This window comes from Geotrypetes seraphini, chromosome 3 (genome assembly GCF_902459505.1).
Source record: "Geotrypetes seraphini chromosome 3, aGeoSer1.1, whole genome shotgun sequence".
Lineage (NCBI taxonomy): Eukaryota > Metazoa > Chordata > Amphibia > Gymnophiona > Dermophiidae > Geotrypetes > Geotrypetes seraphini.
Window position 1 is genome coordinate 276,656,557 of NC_047086.1, and position 27,562 is coordinate 276,684,118.

The following is a 27,562-nucleotide window of genomic DNA, read 5'->3' on the forward strand; positions in this document are numbered from 1 at the left end:
GCTACCCATACAACTACACACACTTACAGTGAACTGATGTTACAAATCTATACGGATCATGCTTCACTGTTTTGAAATCTATCATTTACTATACTATTTGTCACTTCCTTGGTTAACTCACTGCTATACATACAGTCACATACACTTGCACTGAACTGATGATATAAGTTTATTCAGCTCATGCTTCACTGTTTAGAAAATTGTCATTTCCCATATCTTACACCACTTCCTAGGTTAAAGCATCTACATACATACAACCACATATACTTGCACTGAACTGTTGTTATAGGTTTATACGGTTCATGCTTCACTGTTCTGAAAATGGTTATTTCCTATATTGCACACCACTCCTAGAGTTAAATCATTGATATACATACAGCCATATACACTTGCATTGAACTGATGTTATAAGTTTATTCGGCTCATGCTCCAATGTCCTGGAAATTACCACTTCCTCTATTATGCATCATTCCTCTAGATAAATCATTGCTCTACATACAGCCACATGCACTTGCATTGTACTGATGTTATAAGTTTATTCGGTTCATGCTTCATTGTGCTGAAAATTGCCATTCCCTCCATTATATAACAATCCCTTGGTTAAAACATTGCTATACATACAACCACATACACATGCATTGGACTGATGTTATAAATTGTTTGGCTCGGGCATCACTGTCTAGGAACCTTCCATTTCTTATACTATACATTACTCTCTTGGTTGAATCATTGTCATTCATACAGCTACATTCACATGCATTGAATTGATGTTATAAGTTTATTCGGTTCATGCTTTCTTGCTCTGAAAATTGCCATCTCATGTATTATACATCACTCCTTTGGTTAAATCAGTACTATTCATATAACTGCTGACACTTGAATTGAAATGTAGTTTTAAGTTTATTTAGGTCCATGCTCCATTGTTTTGAAGATGGTTAATTTCTATATTATACACTACTCTCTTGGATAATTCACTGATATACATACATCCATATACATTTGCACTAAACTACAGTTATAAATTTATTTGGTTCATGTTTTACTGATTTGGAAATTATCTCTTACTATATTAAGTATCACTTCCTTGGGTCTCAGTACTAAAACTGCCACCTCCTATGTTATACATCAATTCCTTGTTTAAATCCTTGCTTCATGATGCACTGGCTGAAAATTACCATTTCCTAGAGTATGCATCACTCCCATTTTTTATACTGGATTGTCTTGATTATCATAATATATGTCAGTATACATAACGTTATACTTCATTTCCATGTTTTAATTCTAGACATGCATCCTACTACATACACTTGCCTTGAATTGAAGGTATATTTATATACCCTTGCCTCCAACAGTGATTTATGCAATGCAACATACACCTGCATTGATCAGATGTTACAGGTTTATTCTGATCATACTATCATGTCTTAGAGTGATGCAGCATGGTCCAGCTTTTACATTTGATGCAATGGCTCACACGCCACTGTGGGCAGTTGCAATGGAATAATATTCTTGTTTTATTAAGTTTTCATTATAGAGTATTGGAACTTGGCAATACACGTCCTTGCATACCATACCATATATTGCTATCCTGTTTAAATCATTGATATATGTGATTTCGCAGGCACTTACAATGAACTAATATTATAGGTCTCTTTTATTCATGCTACCCTGTACTGGAATATCACAGCCTATATCAATATACAAGGGAGGGGAGATTGATATTGTCCATATCTAATTTTTCTTTTTTTTCTTATGTATGCTATGTACATGTATACTTGAGTGCCTTTCAAACATGTTGCTGACCAGAGAGTACATGCTGTGATTCATTATCCACCATATGTCTTACTTGCTACTTATTATATTGACACTGTTCTCTTTGTAATATGCTTTAATATAGAGGTTAATGAAAAGATCTTATATATTACATTTAGCAGCTGGGAAAGGTTGTGCTGCTTCTCACCTGTTCGCTTCCCATAGATATATATACCATATTTTCGTCCGATCTTTTGTTATGGGGACGCAAGTATGGTATCTTGGTACAGACGTGGATTATTTAAGTGATACACATTACATGGAGCTGGGGCTTGGTTGGGTTCACAGGGGCTACAGCGGCCTAAATCATCATATACTTTCACTCCTATGTCATTGAAGCTATTTTCTCTAAATGTAAAGGGTTTTAATAATCCAATTAAGAGAAAGAAGATACTCACCTATGCTTCTCGCAAATCTCCTGATATACTCCTATTTCAAGAAACGCATTTAACAGATATTGAAAGTCAAAAATTAAAAGTTCCTTGGGCAAATGATGTTTATTATTCACCAGCGATAAGTAAGAAGAATGGTACAGCAATGTTGATTAGGTCGGGTCCAACTCTAAAAATCCTTGCCCATAAAAATGATTTGGAGGGAAGATGGAATATGGTAAAGATTCAAGTGGTAAACTATACTATTGCTATATTCAATATATATGCCCCGAACATTGATGACCCACTATTCTTTGATACTCTCACTTCACTAGCTCTGGCAGAGCATGCACAAGCATATGTTATAGCTGGAGATTTCATTTTATTGCTAGTATAATTTCCAATCTTTTCCCCTCTTATCCCACCCATATGTGTTTTCCCTTATTTGTTTTTTTTTTTTTTACTCTGCTCAAATATATTGTAATTTCTCCCCCTACTTACCCTAATGTTTCCAATTAGTCCAGTAATTTAATTGTTTTGTCTTGTTTGTTTGTTTTTTGTTAGTCTTTTTTATATATTGTAATTTTAAACATGTGTTAATCGCTTTGAAATTGATAAAGCGATCAATCAAATATATTATTAAACTTGGAACCCTCACTTGATAGGAAATCTACTGTACCCTATAGAATTACAAAAGCTTGGCATAGCTTACACAATATGTTGTCTCAATTAAACTTAATAGATTCTTGGAGATTTCTGCACCAAATGGAGTTGCAGTACTCTTTCTATTCACCCCCATAACTCATACTCTCGAATAGACTATTTCCTTATAAGTAAGTGTTTAGCTCCATGCTTATTAAATGCATTGATTAATGAGATATCGATTTCAGATCACGCTGCCATAGAAATATACTTGGATAATTTATTACCTAGACAGACTTCCTGCGCATGGAGATTTAATAATGCATTGCTCGAGGATCCACAGTTCATCCCTTACGTAAGGGCTGCCTTAATTGATTATTTTGAGCTGAACACTATTGACCAAGTTGACAGGATCACACTATGGGACGCATGCAAAGCATATATCAGAGGATGCATAATTGCCTATCAAGCAAGAATTTAAAAAAATACCCAACAATCCCTTCTTGATCAAACGTCAGATATTAGAAAATTAGAGATTTTACACCAATCGAATCCAACAAATATGCAACTTTTACAACAACTTCGGCAAAGTAGATTAAAATATAACTTAACATTAAGTACTCAAGCAGGGAACACGTTATTCATGCAATCCGCATCCTATCATAATTCAAATAATAGAAGCGGACACCTATTAGCTCAATATTTGAAGATGCGCGAAGAGAAATCCTATATTTCTGCTATTTTAGACGAATCTGGTACTAAACATACTGACCCAAAACGAATTATTCAACATTTCAAAGTATTCTACGACTCTTTATACTCTACAGAAATGTCCCATTCTGACTCGAAATAATTTTTGAAGCCCCTACTTCAACGACCGCAATTAAGTTCAGAAGATAACATCCCTTTAGAAGTAGAGATCACGGGCCAGGACATTATAGCGGCTCTATCTTCAATGGCTAGGAAAAAATCCCCGGGACCGGATGGGTACACGGTTGAGTTTTACTCTACCTTCCAAGATATATTAGTACCTCAGTTGTGTCAACTGTTTAACTACTATTCTACAACAGGTGATATTAGGGGAACCTTTACCGAAGCGTCAATAATTGTTTTGCCCAAACCAGGAAAGGATCCGTTGAAAATACAGAATTATAGACCACTCTCCTTAATTAATGTAGACGCAAAAATATATGCTAAAATATTGGCTAATAGAATTCAAAAAGTACTACCTGTACTGATAGGTAAAGAACAGAATGGATTCATGCAAGGTAGACTTGCCAGTGATAACACCAGATTATTCACCTCAATTATTCAAATTGCCCAACATTCATCTCATCCTTACCTGGCTTTGGCGTTGGATGCTGAAAAAGCATTCGACCGAGTTGAATGGGATTTTTTATTTCAGTCAATTTATATCAATGGTCCGGTTGTTATATACTAGACCTTCTACTACTGTTAGAATAAATGGATTAATTTCAGAAATGTTCTACCCCACACGTGGCACTCGACAGGGATGCCCATTATCTCCGTTATTATTCAATTTGGCACTAGAGCCTCTTCTCATTTACATTCGTCAATCTTCTGAAATAGTGGGTGTTCGCTGTGGTTCAAATGAATTTAAACTTTCTGCGTATGCGGATGACGTGTTAATTTACACTGATCCTGACTCGTTGTCAAATTTGTTACGTTTGATAAGTTCTTATTCCCAGTATTCTGGGTACAAACTTAACACCTCTAAGACAGAATTGCTTCCACTTAATAACCACGTATTACAACATGATATCACGGACCATAACTTTCAGTGGGCTCAAATGAAACTTAAATATCTGGGTATACATTTTGGGTCTACAATAGAGGATGCAATACAGTTTGCAACAGAGGATATAGTGCACATGATTACTACACTTACTGCTAGGTGGAGTCCCTTAAATTTATCATGGTGGGGTCGATTAGAAACAATTAAGATGATGATAGCCCCAAAAATTTTATACCCTCTTAATATGTTACCAGTTTTATTTCCACCATCATTCTATAAAAGAGTAGACCAATTACTGACTAAGTTCCTTTGGAATAATAAGAATCCCAGAATAGCACTAAACAGATTAAAATTACCAAAATGCGAGGGTGGCACTAATTTTTTGGAATATCATTATGCCTTTTTGCTCAGGCAAGGGGCTAAGTGGATTTTACACAATACCAGTGAGACGCCTGTTAATAATTGGATAACACTTGATGTAGAGACATATAAATGGACGTCACTACCATCACTGGCTTTCGTTTCATCTTCGGGATTTTTGACCCATAAAGACTATGTGTTAGAGGCCACTATGGCTGCTATTCGTACAATAGATAAACTTTTACCTCATAAATGGAATAATTCACTCCATATCCCAATTTGGAACAACCCCTTTATACAAATTCAGAATACTACAGTAAATTGGAAAAGATGGAAATCAGCAGGTATACAAATTTTAGGACATTTGTATGATGGAAGCAATTGGATACCCTATGATATATTAAGAACTCGGTATTGTCTCCCTCCGTCTATATTTTTTCAGTGGTTGCAACTTAAGCACGCTTTTCGTGACCTTGTAAGTAATAAAACAGACAAATGGGAAGGCCCTGACCTTCTGAGTTATTGTAACACATTTGCTTTTAAGAAAAAGGAAGCTTCTAACTGGTATAAATTGATTCAATCGTACAAATTACCTTCCCAACATTCCACTCAATCCAAATGGCGAGAAGAATTAGGGATACCTTTAGATGAAATAGATTGGACTCAAATGTGGACTGTGATCTATAAGATGGCCAGCTCGGCAGCATTATACCAGACCTTTTTCTTTTTGACCTATCGAGCTTTTTGGACACCAAGTAAGAACATAAGCAGTGCCTCCGCCGGATCAGACCATAGGTCCATCCTGCCCAGCAGTCCGCTCCCGCGGAGGCCCAACAGGTCACGACCTGTCTAAATCACCAGAAGGGGCCCCCTTGCCACCTTGGTTTCTCATTTGAAGTCCTATTATCCCATCGAAGTCCTAACCCCCCGGTCTTGCACATGCACGACCTGGTTGGCTTTCTATACTTATTACCTGGTTAGCCTTCTATACTTGTATTACATCCCAGCACCTCTCTCAGTATCCCACGATCCCTTTATCCCTCAGGAATCCGTCCAAACTCTGTTTGAATCCCTGTACCGTACTCTGCCTGATCACTTCCTCCGGTAGCGCATTCCAAGTGTCAACGACCCTTTGGGTGAAGAAAAACTTCCTTGCATTTGTTTTGAACCTATCTCCCTTCAGTTTCTCCGAATGCCCCCTCGTACTTGTTGTCCCCTTCAGTCTGAAGAATCTGTCCCTATCCACCCTCTCTATGCCCCTCATGATCTTGAAGGTCTCTATCATATCTCCCCTGAGCCTCCTTTTTTCCAGAGAGAAGAGCCCCAGCCTATCCAACCTCTCGGCGTATGGGCAGTGTTCCAGCCCTCTTACCAGTTTCGTTGCTCTCCTTTGGACTCTCTCAAGTACCTCCATGTCCTTCTTGAGGTGCGGCGACCAATACTGAACGCAGTATTCCAGATGTGGACGTATCTAGCGAAAGACGTAAGAAGACTTGAGGCGGTCCAGAGGAGGGCGACGAAAATGATAGGAGGCTTGCGCCAGAAGACGTATGAGGAGAGACTGGAAGCCCTGAATATGTATACCCTAGAGGAAAGGAGAGACAGGGGAGATATAATTCAGACGTTCAAATACTTAAAGGGTATTAACATAGAACAAAATCTTTTCCAGAGAAAGGAAAATGGTAAAATCAGATGACATAATTTGAGGTTGAGGGGTGGTAGATTCAGGGGCAATGTTAGGAAATTCTACTTTACGGAGAGGGTGGTGGATGCCTGGAATGCGCTCCCGAGAGAGGTGGTGGAGAGTAAAACTATGACTGAGTTCAAAGAAGCGTGGGATGAACACAGAAGATTTAGAATCAGAAAATAATATTGAACTAGGCCAGTTACTGGGCAGACTTGCACGGTCTGTGTCTGTGTATGGCCATTTGGTGGAGGATGGGCAGGGGAGGGCTTCAATGGCTGGGAGGGTGTAGATGGGCTGAAGTAAGTCTTAACAGAGATTTCGGCAGTTGGAAACCAAGCACAGTACCGGGTAAAGCTTTGGATTCTTGCCCAGAAATAGCTAAGAAGAAAAAAAAAAAAAAAATTTAAATTGAATCAGGTTGGGCAGACTGGATGGACCATTCGGGTCTTTATCTGCCGTCATCTACTATGTTACTATGTTACCATCGCTCGATATAATGGCATGATGACTTCCTGCGTCCTGGTTGTTATGCCCCTCTTTATGATGCCCAGCATCCTGTTGGCTTTTTTCGAGGCTGCTGTGCACTGTGCAGATGGCGTCAGTGATGCATCCACCAGTACACCCAAGTCTCTCTCAAGTCTGCTGTCTCCCAACAATGCCCCCCCCCAATTTGTAGTTGAACAACGGGTTCTTTTTCCCTATATGCATGACCTTGCATTTTTCCACGTTAAAGCGCATTTGCCATTTGTTTGCCCAGTCTTCCAGCTTGTCCAGGTCCCTTTGCAGGTCCTCACACTCCTCCCTGGACCTAACTCTGCCGCACATTTTGGTATCGTCTGCAAATTTTATAACCTCGCACTTTGCCTCCTTTTCTAGGTCATTGATAAATATGTTGAAGAGTAACGGCCCCAGCACCGATCCCTGTGGCACACCGCTCGTGACTCCCCGCCAGTCAGAATATTGGCCCTTTACTCTGACCCTCTACAGTCTACCCGACAACCAGTGCTTGATCCATCTGTGCACATCCCCACCCACCCCGTGGTTCCACAGCTTCCTAAGCAGCCTTTCATGTGGTACCTTGTCGAAAGCCTTTTGAAAATCGAGGTAAATGATGTCTATGGGTTCACCATTGTCCACCCGACTGCTTATTCCCTCAAAGAAATACAGAAGGTTCGTTAGGCATGACCTTCCCTTACAGAATCCTTGCTGGCTTGTTCTCAGTAGGCCATTTCTCTCGATGTGCTCGCAAATGCCGTCCTTGATCATAGCTTCCACCATCTTCCCTATAATTGAAGTCAGGCTCACCGGCCTGTAGTTCCCGGGGTCACCCCTCGATCCCTTCTTGAAGATAGGCGTGACATTCGCCAATTTCCAGTCCTCTGGTACCTCTCCAGTTTTCAAAATTAAAAACAGAAAAGGTTGATGGAATATGCTGGTCCTGTAAACTTTCTATGGGGACATTTCAACATATGATTTATGATTGCCCCTTATTACATGATTATTGGCATTCGGTGTGGGCACAAATCTGTTCTTTTCTAGAGATTAAGGAACAATTATCATATCCGATATTGCTTATTAGCTTAACTAGTTCACATATGTCGATTCCTATTGATAAAGTACCATTACTTCAGTTTCTCTTGTTAGTTGCATTACGCATCATACTCACTAACTGGAAAGACTTTACCAATGTATCCCACACTGAATGGTGGAACACTGTATGTCTTTATGCCAAATACGAAAGAGTGGCTGCTATTCATAGGGGATTTCTATCTAGATTTGAAAAAATGTGGACATCATTACTTACATATACAGAGTATAGGATGTGAGTCATGAGCTGCTGTGGCCCCTGTGGACCTAACGACCCTAACAATGCTACTGACCCTTATGATTGCATTGATGACAATGATAATGCTGCTGTGGCTACTGTGATACTATGTTGTAATGTTATTATGCTGATTATCATTCCTCAATCTAGCTTCTGAGTTGACATATACAGCATTATATGTAGAATTTTACTGTGCATTCAGCGCCACGTCTGACCAGTACTTGTAGTTCTGGTTCTGTTGGTTGTTCCTGTTACTTCATTATTATTATGATTATGCATTGTCACATGAATGTCAACGCACATACTTTTTGTTGTCACTGTCAGGGATACTGTCATTCATGTCTTTTGATGTATATTCAAAAATACTAATAAAGATGATTAAACTTAAAAAAAAAAAAGATTCTAACCTCATGCAAATGTTAATATATCAGAAACAAATTTATTTTTGCACTTTTATTTTAAAATTTATCTGTCGCCTGATACCCAGGCGAGTTACAAATAACAACCATAAAATCAATTTATATCATACCAGTAAGCCTGACTTCAGTGCCAAGCAAAATAGCGGAAACAATTATAAAAAAATGAAATTGTGGAACATATAGACAAACATGATTTAATGCAGTGGTTCCCAACCCTGTCCTGGAGGACCGCCTGGCCAATCGGGTTTTCAGGTTAGCCCTAATGAATATGCATGAGAGATATTTGCATGTAATGGAAGTGACAGGCATGCAAATCTGCTCCATGCATATTCATTAGGGCTAGCCTGAAAACCCAATTGGCCTGGCGGTGCTCCAGGACAGGGTTAGGAACCACTGATTTAATGGGATAGAGCTAGCATAGATTCAGCCAAGAGTGATCCTGCCTCGTCAATTTGCTTGACTTCTTTGAAGGTGTGAATAAACATGTGGATAAAAGTGAGCTGGTTAATGTAGTTTATCTAGATTTTCAGAAAGCTTTTGACAAAATTCCTCAAGAGAGGCTCCTGAAAAAATTAAAGAGTCATGGAATAGGAGGCAGTGTTCCAAATGTGGATTAGGACTTGGTCATTGGACAGAAAGCAGAGGGTAGGGTTTCTCAATGGAGCAGGGTAAATACAGGATTTGTACTGGGACCGGTGCTATTTAACTTATTTATGATCTGGAAATTGGAACGACAAGTGAGGTGATTAAATTTGCAGATGACACTAAACTGTTCAAAGTTGTTAAAACACATGCATATTGTGAAAAATTATAGACAGACCTTAGGAAATTGGAAGACTGGGTATTCAAATGGCAGATGAAATTTAATGTGGAAAAATGCAAAGTAATGCACTTTGGGAAAAATAGCCCAAATCAGATACCAGATGCTAGGATTCACCTTGGGGGTTAGCGCCCAAGAAAAAGATTTGGATGTCACTTTAAACAAATTAATGAGACCTTCCACCCAATGTGCGGCAACAACCAAAAAAGCAAGCAAGATGCTAGGAATTATTAAAAAAAGAAATGGTTAACAAAACTAAGAATGCTATAATGCCATGCCATGGGATGACCTTACCTTGAGTACTGTGTTCAGTTCTGGTCACCTTATCTCAAGAAAGATATAGCAGAACTAGAAAAGGTTCAAAGAAAAGCGATCAAGATGATAAAGGGGATCAAACTCCTGTGGTATGAGGAAAGACTGAAAAGATTAGGGTTCTTCAGCTTGGAAAGAAATGGCTAAGGGGAGATATGATTGAAGTCTACAAAATCCTGAGCGGTGTAGAATAGATTCATAGTTTTCATAGTTTTATTAAAATCTGATGAAATGCTAATCACAAAATTCAAAGCGTTGTACAGTAAAATAAAACTTTTTTTAAAATATGGGGGAGGACTGACACCAAATAAGACAGTGTAGAAGACCATACCAAACTAGACATAGGAGAGGTTAAAAAACAAGGGGACAAGGGGGAAAACTACAATTTTGTAAAGAAAAGAAGACAAAAAAGGGGAAAAAAACAAGGGGGGAGAAGATGGGGATGAAGGTAAGAGGCATTTTAAAAAAGCAGAAAGGATAGATTACCGTATTTTCACGCATATAACGTGCGCGTTATACACGATTTTACAAACCGAGCATAACCATGCGCGTTATATGTGTGAGCGCGTTATACAATTTTTTTTTTCATTGCGATCCAGCATCCCCCCTGCGAACCGACATCCTCCCCCCGCTCGCGTCACCCCCCCTCCCCCGCGATCCTACATCCCCCCCAGCACCGCAAGGACATCGCTTACCCTGATTGGGCACCAGCACCAATGCACAGGACGTGCCAGTGCCCGAAGTTCCTCCCTCGCCTGGGCTGGGCTGGGCGGTGTGAGGGAAATCCTCCCTCTTCCCTGTGCTGGGCTGGACTGGGCTTTGAGCATTTGCGCATGCTCAAAGCCTTCTGGTCTCGCTCTCTCCGAGATTCTGAGAATCTCGGAGAGAGCGAGACCAGAAGGCTTTGAGCATGCGCAAATGCTCAAAGCCCAGTCCAGCCCAGCACAGGGAAGAGGGAGGATCTCCCTCGCACCGCCCAGCCCAGCCCAGCACAGGCGAGGAAGGATCTTCGGTCACTGGCACGTCCTGTGCATTGGTGCTGGTGCCGGTGCCCAATTGGGGTGAGCGATGTCTTTGCGGTGCTGGGGGGGGATGTAGGATCGTGGGGGGAGGGGGGTGACACGAGCGGGGGGGGGGGAGGATGCCAGTTCGCAGGGCCAGAAGAGGGAGTAAGCGGGGGTGGTGGGAGGAGGTTTTAGCAGCATGCGCGGTATACGCGTGTGCGTGTTATATAGAATTTTTTTTACATAAATGCGTTGTTCCCACGCGCTATACGCGTATGCGTGTTATACACGTATGCGCGTTATAAGTGTGAAAATACAGTACTCATAAGCAGGTACAAGTGGATCATTGTTTTACTGGTCAAAAATTACAAACACTAGGGGACACTCAAACTTACAGGGAAATACTTTCAAAACCAATAGAAGGAAATGTTTTATCACTAATAGAATAGTTAAGCTCTGGAACGCGTTACCAGAGGTTGTAGTAAGAGCTGTTAAGTAGCGGGTTTTAAGAACAGTTTGGACAGTTTCTTGGGAGGAAAAATCCATAGTCTGTTATTGAGACAGACATGGGGGAAGCCACTGTTTGCCCTGGATCGGTAGCATGGAATGTTACTTTTATTTTTTGTTTTTTGCCAGGTACTAGTGACCTGGCTAGGCCACCGTGAAAATGGGCTAATGGGCTAGATGGACCATTGGTCTGACCCATTAAGGGTTTTCTTATGTTCTTAAGTATCAACAATACAAAATAATATATTCATTTATCAGCAGCTTTCAATATTATATTATTAAAGAACCTGCATTTCTTTATCATAAAAAGTTTGCACAAAAAGATGTTTTAAGCAATTTATGAAATTGGTTACTATCTTTACATAATCTCAAAATTCCTGGTAGCTTATTTCACATTCTTGCTATTGCCACCAAAAAAGCTGACTGACCTTTTGCCACATATCATATAGTATCAATCCTCTCCTATATGCAACTTTAGGAAGACACCTTCCATAGCAATTTTATAAGGCCTCAAGATGCATGCATGAGTGATTCTTATAGTACAGTAGACAGCAGAAGTGCATATACAGGTCCCTGAAAAAGTCAGCGAAACAGGCACCTCATTGAACCATATTTTTTTTGTATCCACTGAGTTTCCTTTAAAACCAGGTGGGATACACTCCTCAGACTAGGATACTTTGGATTTATGCCCCATTTGGGGTGAACGGCTGTCCGAGGAGTATCTGTTGTTCTGTGTGCTGTGCAGCACATGAGGGGGGTAGGAGTCTCTGGCTTAGCTCCCTCTGGTCCCTTGGTGTTAGTACCCAATCAGTCCGAAGAACAGAAAAAAAGTCTGTTTTATCCAGAGAGTAGCACAATTGCATCCCTGGTGAAACGCAGTTGCAATGTTACTGGAAAATCCCCAAAAATAGCTTGTATGATTAATAAGAGCCACATGGAACCCTCTAGAATCATGACCCTGCTAGTGCTGGGGTACACACACACACACACACACAAGAGTGCAGTTCCCTAGCAACAGTGCCATGTGCAGGTTAGGGAAATTTGTTCAGAGGATGAATTGGCCGATAATAGAAACATGATGGCAGATAAAGGCCAAATGACCCATCCAGTCTGCCCATCCACAGTAGCCATTATCTCTTTCTAAGAGATCCCACATGCCTATCCCACACCTTCTTGAATTCAGATACAGTCTCTGTCTCCACCACCTCTTCTGGGAGACTGTTCCACACATCTACCACCCTTTCTGTAAAAAAGTATTTCCTTAGATTACTCCATGGCCTATCACCTCTTAATTTCATCCTAAGCTATCTCATTCCAGAGCTTTCTTTCAATTGAAAGAGACTCAACTTCTGTGCATTAATGAATTGGCAACAAACTATATTCATCAATATTTATAATGTTACCAGCCAGCGGTGGGTTTGCCATAAGAAAAACGCATTACTGAAAACGTGGAGAAAAAGCCTCAAGCAATTCTTTCAGAGCCGGCAATCACCAATGATTTCAAGCTGCTCGTTTAATATCATAGGCAGTAAAAAAACTTCATGAAATAATGCAAATTTCAAAAAGGGACCAAAGCCCACCACTGTGCACAGTGTTTAATCGTAATCAGAAAAATCATAAAAATTAAAACATTAGTATTCAGCTTTAGGGTGTGAACAGCTCCTTCTCAGCGTCAACTTGTGTTTAGAACGCAAACTTCAAACATTAGCTCTCCGCAGCAACGCCTTGCTGAAGAAACCCTTCCATGCTAGCCTCAAGCCTCCAACAAGGCCCTTGTTTCACCGATGATCAGCTGCATCAGGGAAAATTTTCAAACATCTGCTGATGCCGTCTTCCTGTGTACTATCGGCTCCAATATGCACCCAAACATTAAAACAGCACTGATGATATCACTTCAGGTGTGCTAACATATTCACTTTACAGAATACCAGCTGCATCCAAGATTCCATCATATTTAACACAGACTCAATAAATTGAGTACTGTTGGATAACGTATTACAGCAGGGGATGACTATTGTAATATCGTCAGCATAGCTGAACAACCTCAAGCCCAGTTTACTCTCCAATAACCCAATGAAAGAAGGTATACATTGAAAAGTGTAGGAGAAAGTGGGGAGTCCTGCGGGACTCCACACAGGTCATGGGTTTAAAAACAAAAACCATTTCATGAAGTTGCTGAAGCCTTTGAAACAATATTTAATGTAGGTTGTACACTTGAAAAAATACAACAGACAAAGAATTTTTTAAATAGGTCTCCGAAGAATTTAGTAAAACAAAGAGGGGTTCATCATTTTGTGATCGATAACGATTTTCCACACAGCAACAGCAACACGCCTCTTCCTCCCCCCCCTCCCCACAGCAACGGGTCCCCCTCTTCCCTCCATGGCATTGGGCCCCCACCCAACAACAACGCCAGCCCCCCCCCACAGCAACGGGCCCCCACCCAACGACAACAACGCCAGCCCTCCCCCCAGCATCGACCGACGGCAATGCAGCCAATGAAGCTCGAAGAAGATCCCCCGATGACTGCGTCTGCCGGTCCATCCCCCTCCGACGTCACTTACTACGCAGTCATCGCGGGATCTTCTTCGAGCTTCATTGGCTGCATTGCCATCGGTCGATGCTTAGGGGGAGGGTCGGCATTGTTGTTGTCGGGTGGGGTCCCATTGCTTTGGAGGGGGCCGGCGTTGTCATCGGGTGGGGGCTCGTTGTCTGGTATGTCGTCCTTCAGCGGGCCCCCCTGACTATTTTGGGCTCTAGGCACGTGCCTAGTTGGCCTATTGGGTAATCCGGCCCTGAGACCATGAACTACTAATATCACAGTTAAAATCAATTGGTATTTCTGGCTCAGTATTCGAGTGGTGTAAATCTTTCATAGCCAATCATGACTTCAAAGTATTTGTTCCACCGGTCTCTCTCTTCATCTATATCAGTGTGTCACAAACTTTTTAAACTGCTGGCACACTAATCTCGGGGCTGCAGCTGGAAGGCACCTGGAAATGTGCAGACGTCAACACGATGACATCACGCACATGCTTGACATTATTGCGTCGACATTTGCGGCCCTGAGCCTCCTATTACCGTTGGTGGGGGGGTGCTGCAGAAGGAGAAGTGAGGAGAAAGGAGCAGAGGTGCCGGCGAAGAGGAGAGACACAGGCACTGGCTGACTGACTACAGGACATGCCTCTCACCGTAAGAGGCACATCCTGTAAGCAGTCAGCTGGCGCCTCTCCTTCTTGTCAGTATCTCGGGGCACACCTGGAATCTTCTGGGGCATGCTAATATGCCATGGCACACAGTTTGTGATACAGTGATCTATATCATTGACCTGTGGGATCCCGCAGGGCTCAGTGCTATCACCACTCTTGTTTAATATATTCCTTAGTCCACTGGCAACATCGATCCAGAAATATCACATCAAATCATACATATGCAGGTGATATTTTGTTAATTTTTTTACAGTTGTTCTGCACAACTTCTACAGGACAACTTCAATCTTGCTTTGACTGTATCACAATCTGGTTATCCTCTCGGGGTCTTGTCCTCAATCCATTGAAAACAACTATTTGTTGGATTATGGCCATTGCTCTGACATTGTGAGCTTTGACATGACCCTCTAATTTTAAATTAGATGGGGGAATAGGAGAAGAACATGTAGCCCAACTAGTTAATTAGCAGAGTTCTTTGATATGGCTTCTTCAGTCTTGTTATAGCAAAAAAGAGCTAAATGCTGGATGGACTTTCTATGATCTTCAGTTGTTCTAGATAGGCTACCATGCCTTCCTTGCAAGCTAGAGCATAAGCACATGTTAATGTTTTATTGGGGCCTTGGGAAATATGTTGATAGGACAATTGATTAAGGCAGAAGTCCACACTACCTTGTACAGAAAATTTGTATGCATGTAAAGTACCATGATATAACATAGAGTAAGGATAAGGTCAGGTAATTCAATTTTGAAAGGCCTCAGGCTTAAAAGAAGAATTTCATTATTTTTAATTTAAATGTAATTACTATCCTTCTCTAAATCTGAGCACTATAAGGTTACAATTCAGTAAGGACATGGTTTTTAAATTATGGCATAGGAATCCAAAAGGGATCAGAATAACAAGGTTATTCCACCTCCCTTTATGCCCAGTACCCTAGGCCCAATATTGGCAGATAGCAAGGGACTTGTGAATCAGTGAATGTTCACCAGCTTCACCCCTTCCTATGTAGACTGAAAACCTATGCAGAGTACTGAGGTTTGTGACTGAGCACTGATAAGCAGGGGCCTGTGCTGACTACTGCTACCGTGTTCTCCACTGTTGCTGTCACCTTCTAGATTTGCATAATGAGAATATTATCATTTGGGGGTCATCTGAACTTTTAAGAGTTAAAATAGGGTCATAAACGTTTCAGATAGTTTTTGAGTGTGAAAGCTTTGTATATTAATACAAGCCAAGATGGTAAATGTAAGGTCCTTAAGAACTGGAAATGTGCTACTGGAAAACCTAACAGTGACACTTCAAATGAATCAAATGCATTATGTTAAAAGGAAACAACTTCAAGGATAATTTTAATTTGCTTAGGTTCACATACTTTCTCTGGTTTTGTATAATTTCTTCCATGTTGAATCTTTTAGAGACTCATTATTTACACTTGATTTCAGCTTGTTTCAAAATATGCAGCAAGTGGAAGCCATTCAGTGATTGCCAAGAAAAAGGCATACATGTTGAGCATCAAAGCATTAAATTACTTATTTCTACTTTCATAAACAGTTTTTTGTGTTGCTGGAACCTATGATAATGAAGAAGAAAACGGAAATCTAAAGCTTGTTGGGCTATTAATTTGAGATGAATCTTTAAATATGTAGCTGCTGCTGTTTAAGCAGATGAAGACAAACAAAAACCTGAAATGACAACTGCAAGAATGTGGTCATTTTGTACAAACTTCCCAAATATTAAAAAAATGGAACTCTAATTTTAGAAGGCAATTAAAGAGCTCATTAGTGAATTGTAGAAAGTTGTAATATAAAGAGACTTTTAATGCTCAAAATTTTCTCTTCTACTGGACCCATTTAGAGGAAGATACAGCATTCGTATTTCCATTGTTGGCCCTTCTCTTTGGAATAGGCTTCCATTAGAAACATAGAAACATGATGGCAGATAAAGACCAAATGGCACATACAGTCTGTTTTTCCGCAGCATCCACTATCTCCTCTTCTCCCTGAGAAATCTCATGTGCCTATCCCACACTTTCTTGAATTCAGACACAGTCTTTGTCTCTACCACCTCTGCCAGGAGACTATTCAACGCATTAGAATTGAGGCAAATAAACTCACAATTGTCTTTTAGGAAGCTATCGAAGGCACATTTTCTAGCAATCATTTGTTCAATTTTGATGACAGCAGACTAATACAAGAACTTAAGAGTAGCCTTACTGGGTCAGGCCAATGGTCCATCTAGCCTAGTAGTCTGTCTTCTTGGTGACCAATCCAGTTACTAAAATCCAAATAGTAGCAACATTTCATGTTACTGATCCAGGGCAAGCAGTAGCTTCCCCCATGTCTGTGTCAATAACAGACTATGTACTTTTTCCTCCAGGAACTTGTCCAAACCTTACTTAAAACCAGCTATGTTAACTGCTCTTAATAATTTAACTGAATGATTGTTTTATGTGAATTTTTATTTGATGTAATAGTTGATTTTATGTTACTTATTTTATGTGTATATTATTGTAACCTGTGTAGATTTCTTTTAGATAATATAAGCTGTAAATATTTTTTAAATACAGAAATAGTATACAATCCACCACAGAGTTCTGCAGACAGTGAAGGAAGGTGCAGAAGTAGCCAGCAGGTCATGGTTAATCCTGGGATAAAGTACAAAATAAAGTTAGGAATAGAAAAGAAGAGCCTGGATGCAAGCAAAGAGAATCTCCAGGATAGAGAGGGATTAAACTTAACTACTGCTTGGGCAGCAATTATCTTGTGCCACTCTCAACTTTCAGCCAGAGAGATTTTGCTAATGAAATTAAGCAATTATGATCATTCTAATACCAACTTTTTCAGCTCAATCCCATAAAAATATTCTAGAAGGGAAGACTAGAGTGATTCTTTTGCTTCAGCTGTATAGGCGCTTCTAGCAGTTTCCTAGAAGAGAATGGAGCTCCCAGGAGCCATTTTATGAGAGAGAGTCTCGTTCAGTGGGCCGGAGCAGATGAGCTCCAGATAATAATGATTACATAGAAACATAGAAATAGACGGCAGATAAGGGCCCACGGCCCATCTAGTCTGCCCACCTTAATGTCCCTCCCCTACCTTTGCCCTGTGAAGAGATCCCATGTGCCGATCCCATTTAGCCTTAAAATCAGGCACGCTGCTGGCCTCAATCACCTGTAGTGGAAGACTATTCCAGCGATCAACCACTCTTTCAGTGAAAAAGAATTTCCTGGTGTCACCTCGTAGTTTCCCACCCCTGATTTTCAACGGATGCCCTCTTGTTGTCGTGGGACCCTTGAAAAAGAAGATATCTTCCTCCGCCTCGATGCGGCCCGTAAGATACTTGAACGTCTCGATCATGTCCCCCCTCTCTCTGCGCTCCTCGAGCGAGTATAGCTGTAATTTGTCAAGCCGTTTTTCGTATGGTAGATCCTTGAGTCCCGAGACCATCCGGGTGGCCATTCTTTGCACCGACTCCAGTCTCAGCACATCCTTGCGATAATGCAGCCTCCAGAATTGCACACAGTATTCCAGGTGGGGCCTCACCATGGATCTATACAATGGTATAATGACTTCCGCCTTACTGACTGACTGACTGACAAAACCCCTTCGTATGCAGCCCATGATTTGTCTTGCCTTGGACGAAGCCTGCTCCACTTGATTGGCAGACTTCATGTCCTCACTGACGATTCCCCCAAGTCTCATTCTGCTACCGTTTTTGCTAGGATCTCGCCATTAAGGGTATAAGACTTGCATGGATTCTGGCTGCCCAGGTGCATAACTTTGCATTTTTTGGCATTGAAGTTGAGTTGCCATGTCCTAGACCATCGCTCCAGTAGGAGTAGGTCGTGCATCATGTTGTCGGGCACTGAATCTTCGTCTGTTGTGCATTTGCGCACTACATTACTCAGTTTGGCGTCATCAGCGAATAATGTTATTTTACCTCGAAGCCCTTCTGCCAAGTCTCTTATAAAGATGTTGAATAGGATTGGGCCCAAGACTGAGCCCTGTGGTACTCCACTAATCACCTCCGTCATTTCGGAGGGGGTGCCGTTCACCACCACCCTTTGGAGCCTACCTCCAAGCCAGCTCCCAACCCATTTCGTCAATGTGTTACCTAATCCTATAGAACTCATCTTGCTCAGTAACCTGCGGTGTGGTACGCTATCGAATGCTTTGCTAAAGTCCAGGTACACGATGTCCAGGGACTCCCCAATATCCAGCTTCCCCGTTACCCAATCAAAGAAGCTGATCAGGTTGGATTGGCAGGATCTCCCCTTAGTAAATCCATGTTGTCGGGGATCCCGTAGATTCTCTTCATCCAGGATCTTATCTAATTGGTGTTTGATTAGAGTTTCCATTAGTTTGCTCACTATCGATGTTAGACTCACTGGTCTGTAGTTTGCTGTCTCCATCTTTGAGCCTTTCTTGTGGAGTGGAATGACGTTAGCCGTCCTCCAGTCCAACGGGACGCTGCCTGTACTAAGGAGAGGTTGAAGAGCGCGGACAGTGGCTCCGCCAAGACATCACTCAGCTCCCTAAGCACCCTGGGGTGCAGGTTGTCCGGCCCCATTGCTTTGTTAACCTTGAGCTTTGACAGCTCACCATAGACACTGCTGGGCGTAAACTCAAAGTTACTAAACGGGTCAACTGAGCCAACCCTTGTCTGTAGCTGAGGGCCGAGCCCTGGCGCTTCTCGGGTGAAGACTGAGCAGAAGTATTCATTTAATAGTTGGGCTTTTTCCGAATCCTTTTCCACATAGTCTCCGTCTGGTTTCCTAAGACGTACAATCCCGCCTGAGTTTTTTCTTCTATCACTGATATACCTGAAGAAGGATTTATCTCCCTTCTGGATGGAATTTAGCCTCCCTGACTGCTGTTTTGACGGCTTTTGATTTGGCCAGGTAGTCTGCTCTAGAGTCCTGCTTCCCTGATTGTTTGTAAGAGATGAATGCTTTTTTCTTCTCCTTGATCAGGTCTGAGATCTCCGCAGTAAACCACTGTGGCTTATTGTTCCTTCGCCGTTTACTTACTGATTTTACATAGCGGTTTGTTGCTTCTTGTATGGTTGCTTTCAAAGTCGACCACATGTCTTCCACGTTATCGGTTTCTTCTTGGCTTTGTAGCGCCTGGTGAATGAAGTCTCCCATTTCTTTGAAATTTGTGTCCTTGAATTTGAGGACTTTGGTTAGTGTAGTAGATTTAGTGAAACCTTTCCTGATATTGAACCATACCATGTTGGGGTCACTGGAGGCCAATGTGTCGCCCACCGAGACCTCTGTGACACTTTCTCCATTGGTAAGTATCAGGTCCAGTATTGCCTGATCCCTTGTCGGTTCCAACACCAGTTGCCTGAGGCTTGCTCCTTTCATAGAGTTTAATAGCCTCCTGCTGCTGCCGGAAGCAGAGGTAAGTGTAACCCAATCCACATCAGGCATGTTGAAGTCACCTAGCAATACTGTGTCCCCACGCAAGGTGATATTTTCTATATCTTCGATTATTTCCATATCCAGGTCATCCTGTTGTCTTGGGGTCTGTAAATTACGCCAAGATACAAGCATTTGTCCTTCCCTCTGGCCAAATTAACCCAAAGGAATTCCCCAGTATACTGGACATCTGAGATTCTCGTGACCTTAATGTCATCTTTAGTATATAATGCTACACCCCCTCCCTTCCTACCCTCTCTATCCCGGCGAAGCAAGTTGTAACCCGGTATGACCATGTCCCACCCGTGAGAGTCTGTGAGCCAGGTTTCGGATATCGCCACCACATCCAAGTCGGCATTCCTTATTTCTGTTTCCAATTCCAGGATCTTGTTTCCTAAACTGTGTGCGTTGACGTACATAGCCCTCCATGTTATATTTTTGTTATGTCTCAGTGGGGATATTCCTGTTTGAGCTATTTGAACACCTTTAGCATTGTTTGTGTTATTTGTGCTTTCCTGAGGCTCAGAACCACAATGTGTACTCCCCATATACCCAGAACTACAGTGTGTACTCCCCCTAGACCCGGAATTACAATGTGACCCATAAATATGATGTGACCCTACTCCCGACTCAAAAGTGTGTGCCCTCACCCCTGACCCAGAATTTCGGTGTCTACATTCCTCAGCCTCATAAATGTATTGGCATTTTAGTTCGCCTGGTATGTTGTTTGTGCCTGTACCCTCCCCCGACTTACCTAGTTTAAAGCTCTGTGGAGTAGGCGGGCTAGGCGGTGTCCAAGGACATTCTTCCCTCTTCTGGTTAGGTGTAGCCCGTCGTGTCCCTGTAGTCCTTGCAATGCTTCTCCATGGTATAGAAACCCGAAGTTCATCTCCTTGCACCATCCTCGCAGCCAGTCGTTCGCCCTTTGTATTCGATCCTCTCTGGCTCTGCCCTTGCCCCTCACTGGGAGAATCGAGGAGAAGACTACCTGCGCATCCATCCTCCTCAGCTTCTCCCCCAGGGCCCTGAAGTCTTCAGGTATGCTGTCCGGGCTGCTCCTTGCGGTGTTGTTGGTTCCGACGTGGATTAGAACCATGGGGAAGTGGTCTCGGGGCTTGATGAGTCTGTCAATGCAAGCAGTGACATCCCGGATCCTGGCCCCTGGCAAACAGCAGACCTCTCTTGATTGTAGGACTGGTCTGCAGATTGGTCCCTCGGTGCCCCTCAGCAGCGAATCTCCGATGACCACCACTCTGCGCTTCTTAGGGGTGGGCTGTACTGTTGATTCCGGAGTTGGAACCGTCTGCTGAACAACTACTTGTAGCTCTTTCTCCGGACCTTCCTGTAGCAGCTGATATCTGTTCCTCAGGGCGATATGAGGTGTCGATGTTGAGCTGTCCTGTATGGGGGAAAAAGAGACAGAGTTAGGTCCTCTGCATTTTTTTTGTGGAGGAAGTCACCAACTGCCAAGAGTCAGCGTCTCCAACCACTTCCTGCATTCCGGTAGTTTGTCTCAAGGTGGCCGTTTTGGATGCTATGGGTGTTCCCAGGGTGGTCTTGTCAGGTTCCTGTTCAGCGATCTGAGACAGCTCCTGGATGACTCCATCGATGAAGGTCTCGTCGTCTCGGATGCTCCTTAAGTGCTGAACCTCCTCTCTCAGGCTCTTTAGCTCCATCAAAAGGCTTTCGTCCGGTTGAACCATTACTTCTGTCTGCGTTGAGACTGTAGACATCTTTGAGGGGATGGCCTCGGTCTGTACAGAGACCTCTGCCCTCCGTCCTGGTTCTCCTTCCATCTGTACTCGGACCATAGCCATCCCCTGGGTGCTCTCGGTGACTGAACTGCCTGTTTTGATTGAAGTCTTGCTGCTTCTAGTCCTACCTGCCATTACAAAGGTTTATTGTTATTATTTCTTAATTTAAAAATTTTTTTTTTTTTTTAGGATGTTTGTTAGGGTGGGGGCTTTTAGGTGTTGGTCAGTAAGTGTTGAGGGAGGAATAGAGGTAGTTAGTTAGTTCTTGGTCTGAGGGATGGAGTAGTTAGTTAGTTAGTTAGTAGTAGTAATTAGTTAGTTAACAGTTAGTTAATTGTCAGTTAAGAACGTCTGTTTGTTAGTGTGCCTGTTTAGTGAGAAAGATTTAGTAGCTTGTTGGTGAGATAGAAAGTTGTAAGATTGAGAGTTAAAGACTTGGTAGAAAGTTGTAGATTGATAGTTAAAGACTTGGTAGAACGCTAAAGAAAGACTGAAGACAATTGATTAGTTAGCTAGTCTTATAAGTTGGGAGTCCGGCTATAGTTGATAGCCCTTTCTTGATGCCCTTCTTGAGGCCCTTCGCAAAGGCGCTCTCACTAAGGCGAGCGCCTTTGCCGCTCGCCTTCGCCGCGCGCCGAACGGCTGTGCGCCGTTGGCTCGTCCCCTTTTATGGGGGGAGTTTGGCTGGTGATGTCAGGGATGGGCGGAGTTAGCTCTCGCCTCTTCCCCTGCTAGCACCGCCTTCTCTGCTCCTCTCTCTGCTTCTTCCTGCTAGCACACTCTCCGCTCACTGTTCTGCCATGTGCTCAGAACACTGCTACCATGTGCTCAGGACTAGGCACAGCTCCTGCAGTCTCCCTTCGGCTGGCCTTGCACTGTGTTACATGATGTTACACGATTTTTGTTCATAGGCAGTAAGGCCCTGATTCTGTATAGGACGCCCGGGAGGGGTGTCCTATATAGAATCGGGCCTACACTAACCCCGATTCTGTAACCAGCGTCCATGTTACAGACGCCAGTTAGAGAATCGGGTTAGAGTAGACACGGCTGCTACACTTATCGCAGCAAGAGATCTCCCTGCCGCGATAAGTATAGCGGCAGCCTGTACGATCACCAGCAGGAGGGTGCCGAACCCCTCCTGCCGGAAGGCCGCCCCCCCCCCGACACTCCAGATAGCCAGCAGGAGGGTGCCCAACCCCTCCTGCCGGAACGCTGCCCACCCCCGAAACATCCGATCGACGGCAGGAGGGTGCCCAACCCCTCCTGCCGGAAAGCTGCACCCCCTCCAGACTCCCCACGCTAACGACCCCCCCGCGCTACCACCCCCCCCGATGACCCCCCTAACCTCCCCTCTCAACTAACCTCCCCCCCAACTAACTTCTAAATTGTTTGCCGGCCAGACAGGTCTTGTTGCCATCCAGCCGGAAGGCCCACCTCGTCGAAATGAGGCGGGCCCGCCCCTTCCCGGCCCATCCCCGCTAAGTCTAGAAGCCTGGACCAATCAGGCCTTAGGCATAGCGGGTCCGCCCATCCCCACTAACCCTTATTACCTTATTACCCATCCCCACTAACCCTAAGGCCAGGTACTCAAGCATTAACCGTTTCGAGCTTTACGAATGTAGAGATGATGCGGTATATGAACCTAAGGTTTAGATTAGATTAGATTTAGATTTTTCCCTTTCTGTTCTGGTCGGCTCACAATCTATCTAATGTACCTGGGGCAATGGGGGAATTAAAAGTGACTTGCCCAGGGTCACAAGGAGCAGCTTGGGTTTGAACCCACAACCTCAGGGTGCTGAGGCTGTAGCTTTTAACCACTGCGCCACACTCTCCCCGTTGTTCTCCTTGAATGTTTCAAGCTTAGCATCAAGAACATGGACTTTGAGAGACATCATACACCCTATTTTACTGTAATTCTTCACCAGATTCTTAACCAACTCCACATAGTTTTCAGCCTTGTGATTACCCAGGAAGCCCTGAACCACTGCACCAAAGCTGTTTCAGTCCTTACTAGTTAACTTCTTAGAAAATTCCTTGCACTCCAATATCTTCTTCATCTTTGGTCTGACAAAGACACCAGCTTTGACCTTTGCCTCAGACAGATTAGGGAAAATGTCTTGAAGGTACTTGAAGGCTGCCAACTCCTTATCTAGAGTTCTGACAAATTGTTTCATTAGACCAAATTTGATGTGAAGTGGTTGCATCAGCACCTTCAAGTGTTCATCAGTGGTTCCCATTTGACGTTGTTTATTCCCACAAAGAATTCAGTCCGCTGTGGCCAATCCCATTGGTAGTGTGCTTTTGTGCTCCTGCTGTCCCAAAGGCAGAGATAGCAGGGGTACTTGGTAAAACCGCCTTGGAGACCCATTAGGAATGCCACCATTTTGAAGCCTGCGATAACCTCTCAGCCTTACTCATCATACTTCAAGGTACCTAATAAGGTCTTGATGCTGTTGTAATCCTCTTTGAGGTTCACTGAGTGAGCCAGTGGAAGAGACAGTTACTTATTTCCATTAAGAAGCAGCATGGCTTTGATGCTCCTAGATGATCTGTTAATGAAGAGACACCACTCTTTTGGGTTACAGGCGATTCCAGTTGCCTCAAGCAAACTGGTCACATTACCTAGAAAGGTCTTGATGCTGTTGTAATCCTCTTTGAGGTTCACTCAATGTGCCAGTGGAAGAGACAGTTACTTATTTCTATTAAGGAGCAGCATGGCTTTGATGCATTTCCATTAAGGAACAGCATGGCTTTGATGCTCCTAGATGATCTGTTAATAAAGCGACACCACTCTTTTGGGTTACAGGCGATTCCAGTTGCCTCAAGCAAACTGGTCACATTGTGGCAGAAGCAGAGTCCATCTTGATGGGAGAAGAAGGTGGAAGAATCTTGGTGATGCTTTCTCTGATCTGTGACTTGTATACTTTCATCCAACAAGTTCCACTGCTTGCGTCTAGATGTCAAAATGCCCTTAAGTGTATTCAGCTTGGAGTCAATCTGGAATATTCTGCAAAAATGATAAATTTCAAAATATCGATGTCTTGGTCACAAAAGCAAAGTTTGAGGGAATGATAGCTATTTTCTATACTTTTGTGACATAGTCAGTTAACCCTTCTATACACACTTGGGGTCATTTTGACCCCAGCCCGACTTCTTGGTTTAGTTGCTTACTTATAATTTTGATTTCAAATTCCAGGTACCTTTTCGATATTAACAGACAATGTATTTCCTGTCATCTGTAATAAATATAGCTTTTGAATTTTTTTGTTTTAACCTAGTTTAACGCGAGTATACCTATTATACACACCTGGGGGTCGAATCGATCCCACAGGTTTATGAACGCAACATTGTCAGAATTCTTCATTTTTGCTCGGGTAAGTTCATGTTCTACTTTATAAACTGTGTTTACAAGAAGACAATTGTATAAATGGTGTATAAACTGACAAGAAGACAACAAAATTCTGCCAATACTGTGGCAGAGCTGCATTCCCTGAACATTGTCAGTTTGTGCAGTGAGCTTGCTGAATAAGAGAAGAAACTTTATTATAACATTACCGGTTGTGCTGTAGACCTAAATATACATTTAATAAACACATAAACGTTTGACTTGAGTGCCATGACAGTGAGAATTTGCTAAATTAAGCTGAAGCAACTTTCAGTGCTTATAAGCGATGGGGTCAAAATGACCCCAGGTGTGTAAAGTTGTCGATAATTTAACATATGCATGGTAGGGTTAAGAAAGAGCACTTATTACCCAGGAACAAAAAGAAAATAAAAGTTTGGTGCATTGTATTATTAATGGTACAAGTGAGTAGAAAAGTCAGTCACCAGTGAACCTCCAAACAAGGCAGACCTCAAATAACCTGTGACAGAATTCATGATCTAGTCCATGAGTTAAATGATGTATCTATAAGTGTTCCTTAAATACCCAAACTGTTTTTAGTTATCATATTAAGAAATAAGTGAATAAATTAACTGGACATGCTTGATAGATAGTAGAGAATGACATGGTGACAAAATTCATCACCGTTTCCGTCCCCGCGGAAAACCACGGTAAACCATCTTCATTTCATTCAGAGGGAAGAATCAGAGTATGAATGGCCACAACCACTGACCCACAAGCTTTGCTTTGAAGAATGCTGGTATAGAAGGACTGAGGTTGAAATAGACATTAGAAAATGACATGGGGTTATTTCCTGTGGTTATCCGCGGGGACGGGAACGGTGACAAATTTTGTCACCGTGTCATTTTCTAATAGATACCATTAACAACAGAGTTCTCATTGTCTACAGCAGGGGTGCACAACACGTCGATCGCGATCGACCAGTAGCTCAGGAAGGCAACGGGAGTCGATCGTGGAGCCCATCCCGGGCTCCGTGATAGACTCGTGTTGCTGTTCTGATCTACCGGGCCGATCAGTCTTTCTCTCCAGTGTTCTTTCTAGGGCCTTTTAGCTGGGCGGTCCACCCAGCTGTCATCTGCTGCTGCTGCTGCCGCCGCTGCTAAACATTAAAAAAAAAAAAAAACGGCTTGGAGATTTCAGCCCGCAGCGAACTTATGCTCCGTGGCTCTAACGTGTGTGTGCCGGCTTCCCTTCTCTTCCCTCCGAAACCGGAAGTTATGTCCGGGGGGGGGGAGAAGGGAAGCCGGCACGCACATGTTGAGAGCCCTGAAGCAAGCGTTCACTATGGGCTAAGGCGGGAGACAGGTTAGTGAAGCATTTGCTCTTCTTGCTGCCGGGTCCTGCCTTCTTTCTGTTTCCGCTAAGGCAGGACCTGGCAGCATTTCCCCCAATAGGTCGATCGCGATCTTGGGCCAATCAGCCTTCCTCTCCCCGACGGCAGAATTGACGTCGGGGAGAGGAATGCTGGTCGGCCGAAGCAGGGAGAGCTTGGGGCGGCGTCAGCTTTCGGGCCTGTTATTGGTGGCGGTTTGGGTCCTGGTCCCCGATGGCAGTGGCTTGGGGAAGGGCAGGGAGAAAGAAAGAAAAAGGGCAGGCAGGGAGACAGAAGGAAAGAAGAGAAACAGAAAAAAAAAGAAAGGGAGGCAGAGAGAAAGAAAGGGCAGGGAGGTCTGGAGGAGAGGAAGCATACAGGCTAAAAGAAGGGAAGAAAGATTGGATGCACAGTCAGAAGAAGAAAGTGCAACCAGAAACTCATGAAATCACCAGACAAGGTAGGAAAAATGATTTTATTTTAAATTTAGTGATCAAAATGTGTCTGAATTTATATCTGTTGTCTATATTTTACACTAAGGTCCCCTTTTACTGAACCGCAATAGAGTTTTTTAGCGCAGGGAGCCTATGAGCGTCGAGAGCAGCGCTGGGCATTCAGCGCAGCTCCCTGCTATCGTGGTTTAGTAAAAAGGGAGGGGGGTATATTTGTCTATTTTTGTATGGTTGTTACTGAGGTGATAGTGCATAGAGTCATCTGCTTTGACCTCTTTGAAAAACCCTGGAATAGGAATGATAATTAACATTTTCTATGCGTACAGTGTGCGTTGTGTTTTTTTAAAATTTTATTGTTGGTAGATCATTTTGACTTGGTCATTTTAAAAGTAGCTCGCAAGCCGAAAAAGTGTGGGCATCCCTGGTCTACAGTATGCCTTGAAAAATTTTCAGCCTTTATTTAATGTTCTACACCAGGGGTGGGCAACTCCGGTCCTCAA

At 42.9% G+C, this 27,562-nt stretch overlaps 1 protein-coding gene across 4 annotated transcripts in view; it reads left to right on the forward strand.

Annotated features, from left to right (window-relative positions):
- Nucleotides 1-27,562, forward strand: part of BIRC6 (baculoviral IAP repeat containing 6) — a 1,530,571-nt gene that overhangs the window by 1,388,100 nt on the left and 114,909 nt on the right. The gene's annotated exons all lie outside the window — the stretch shown is intronic.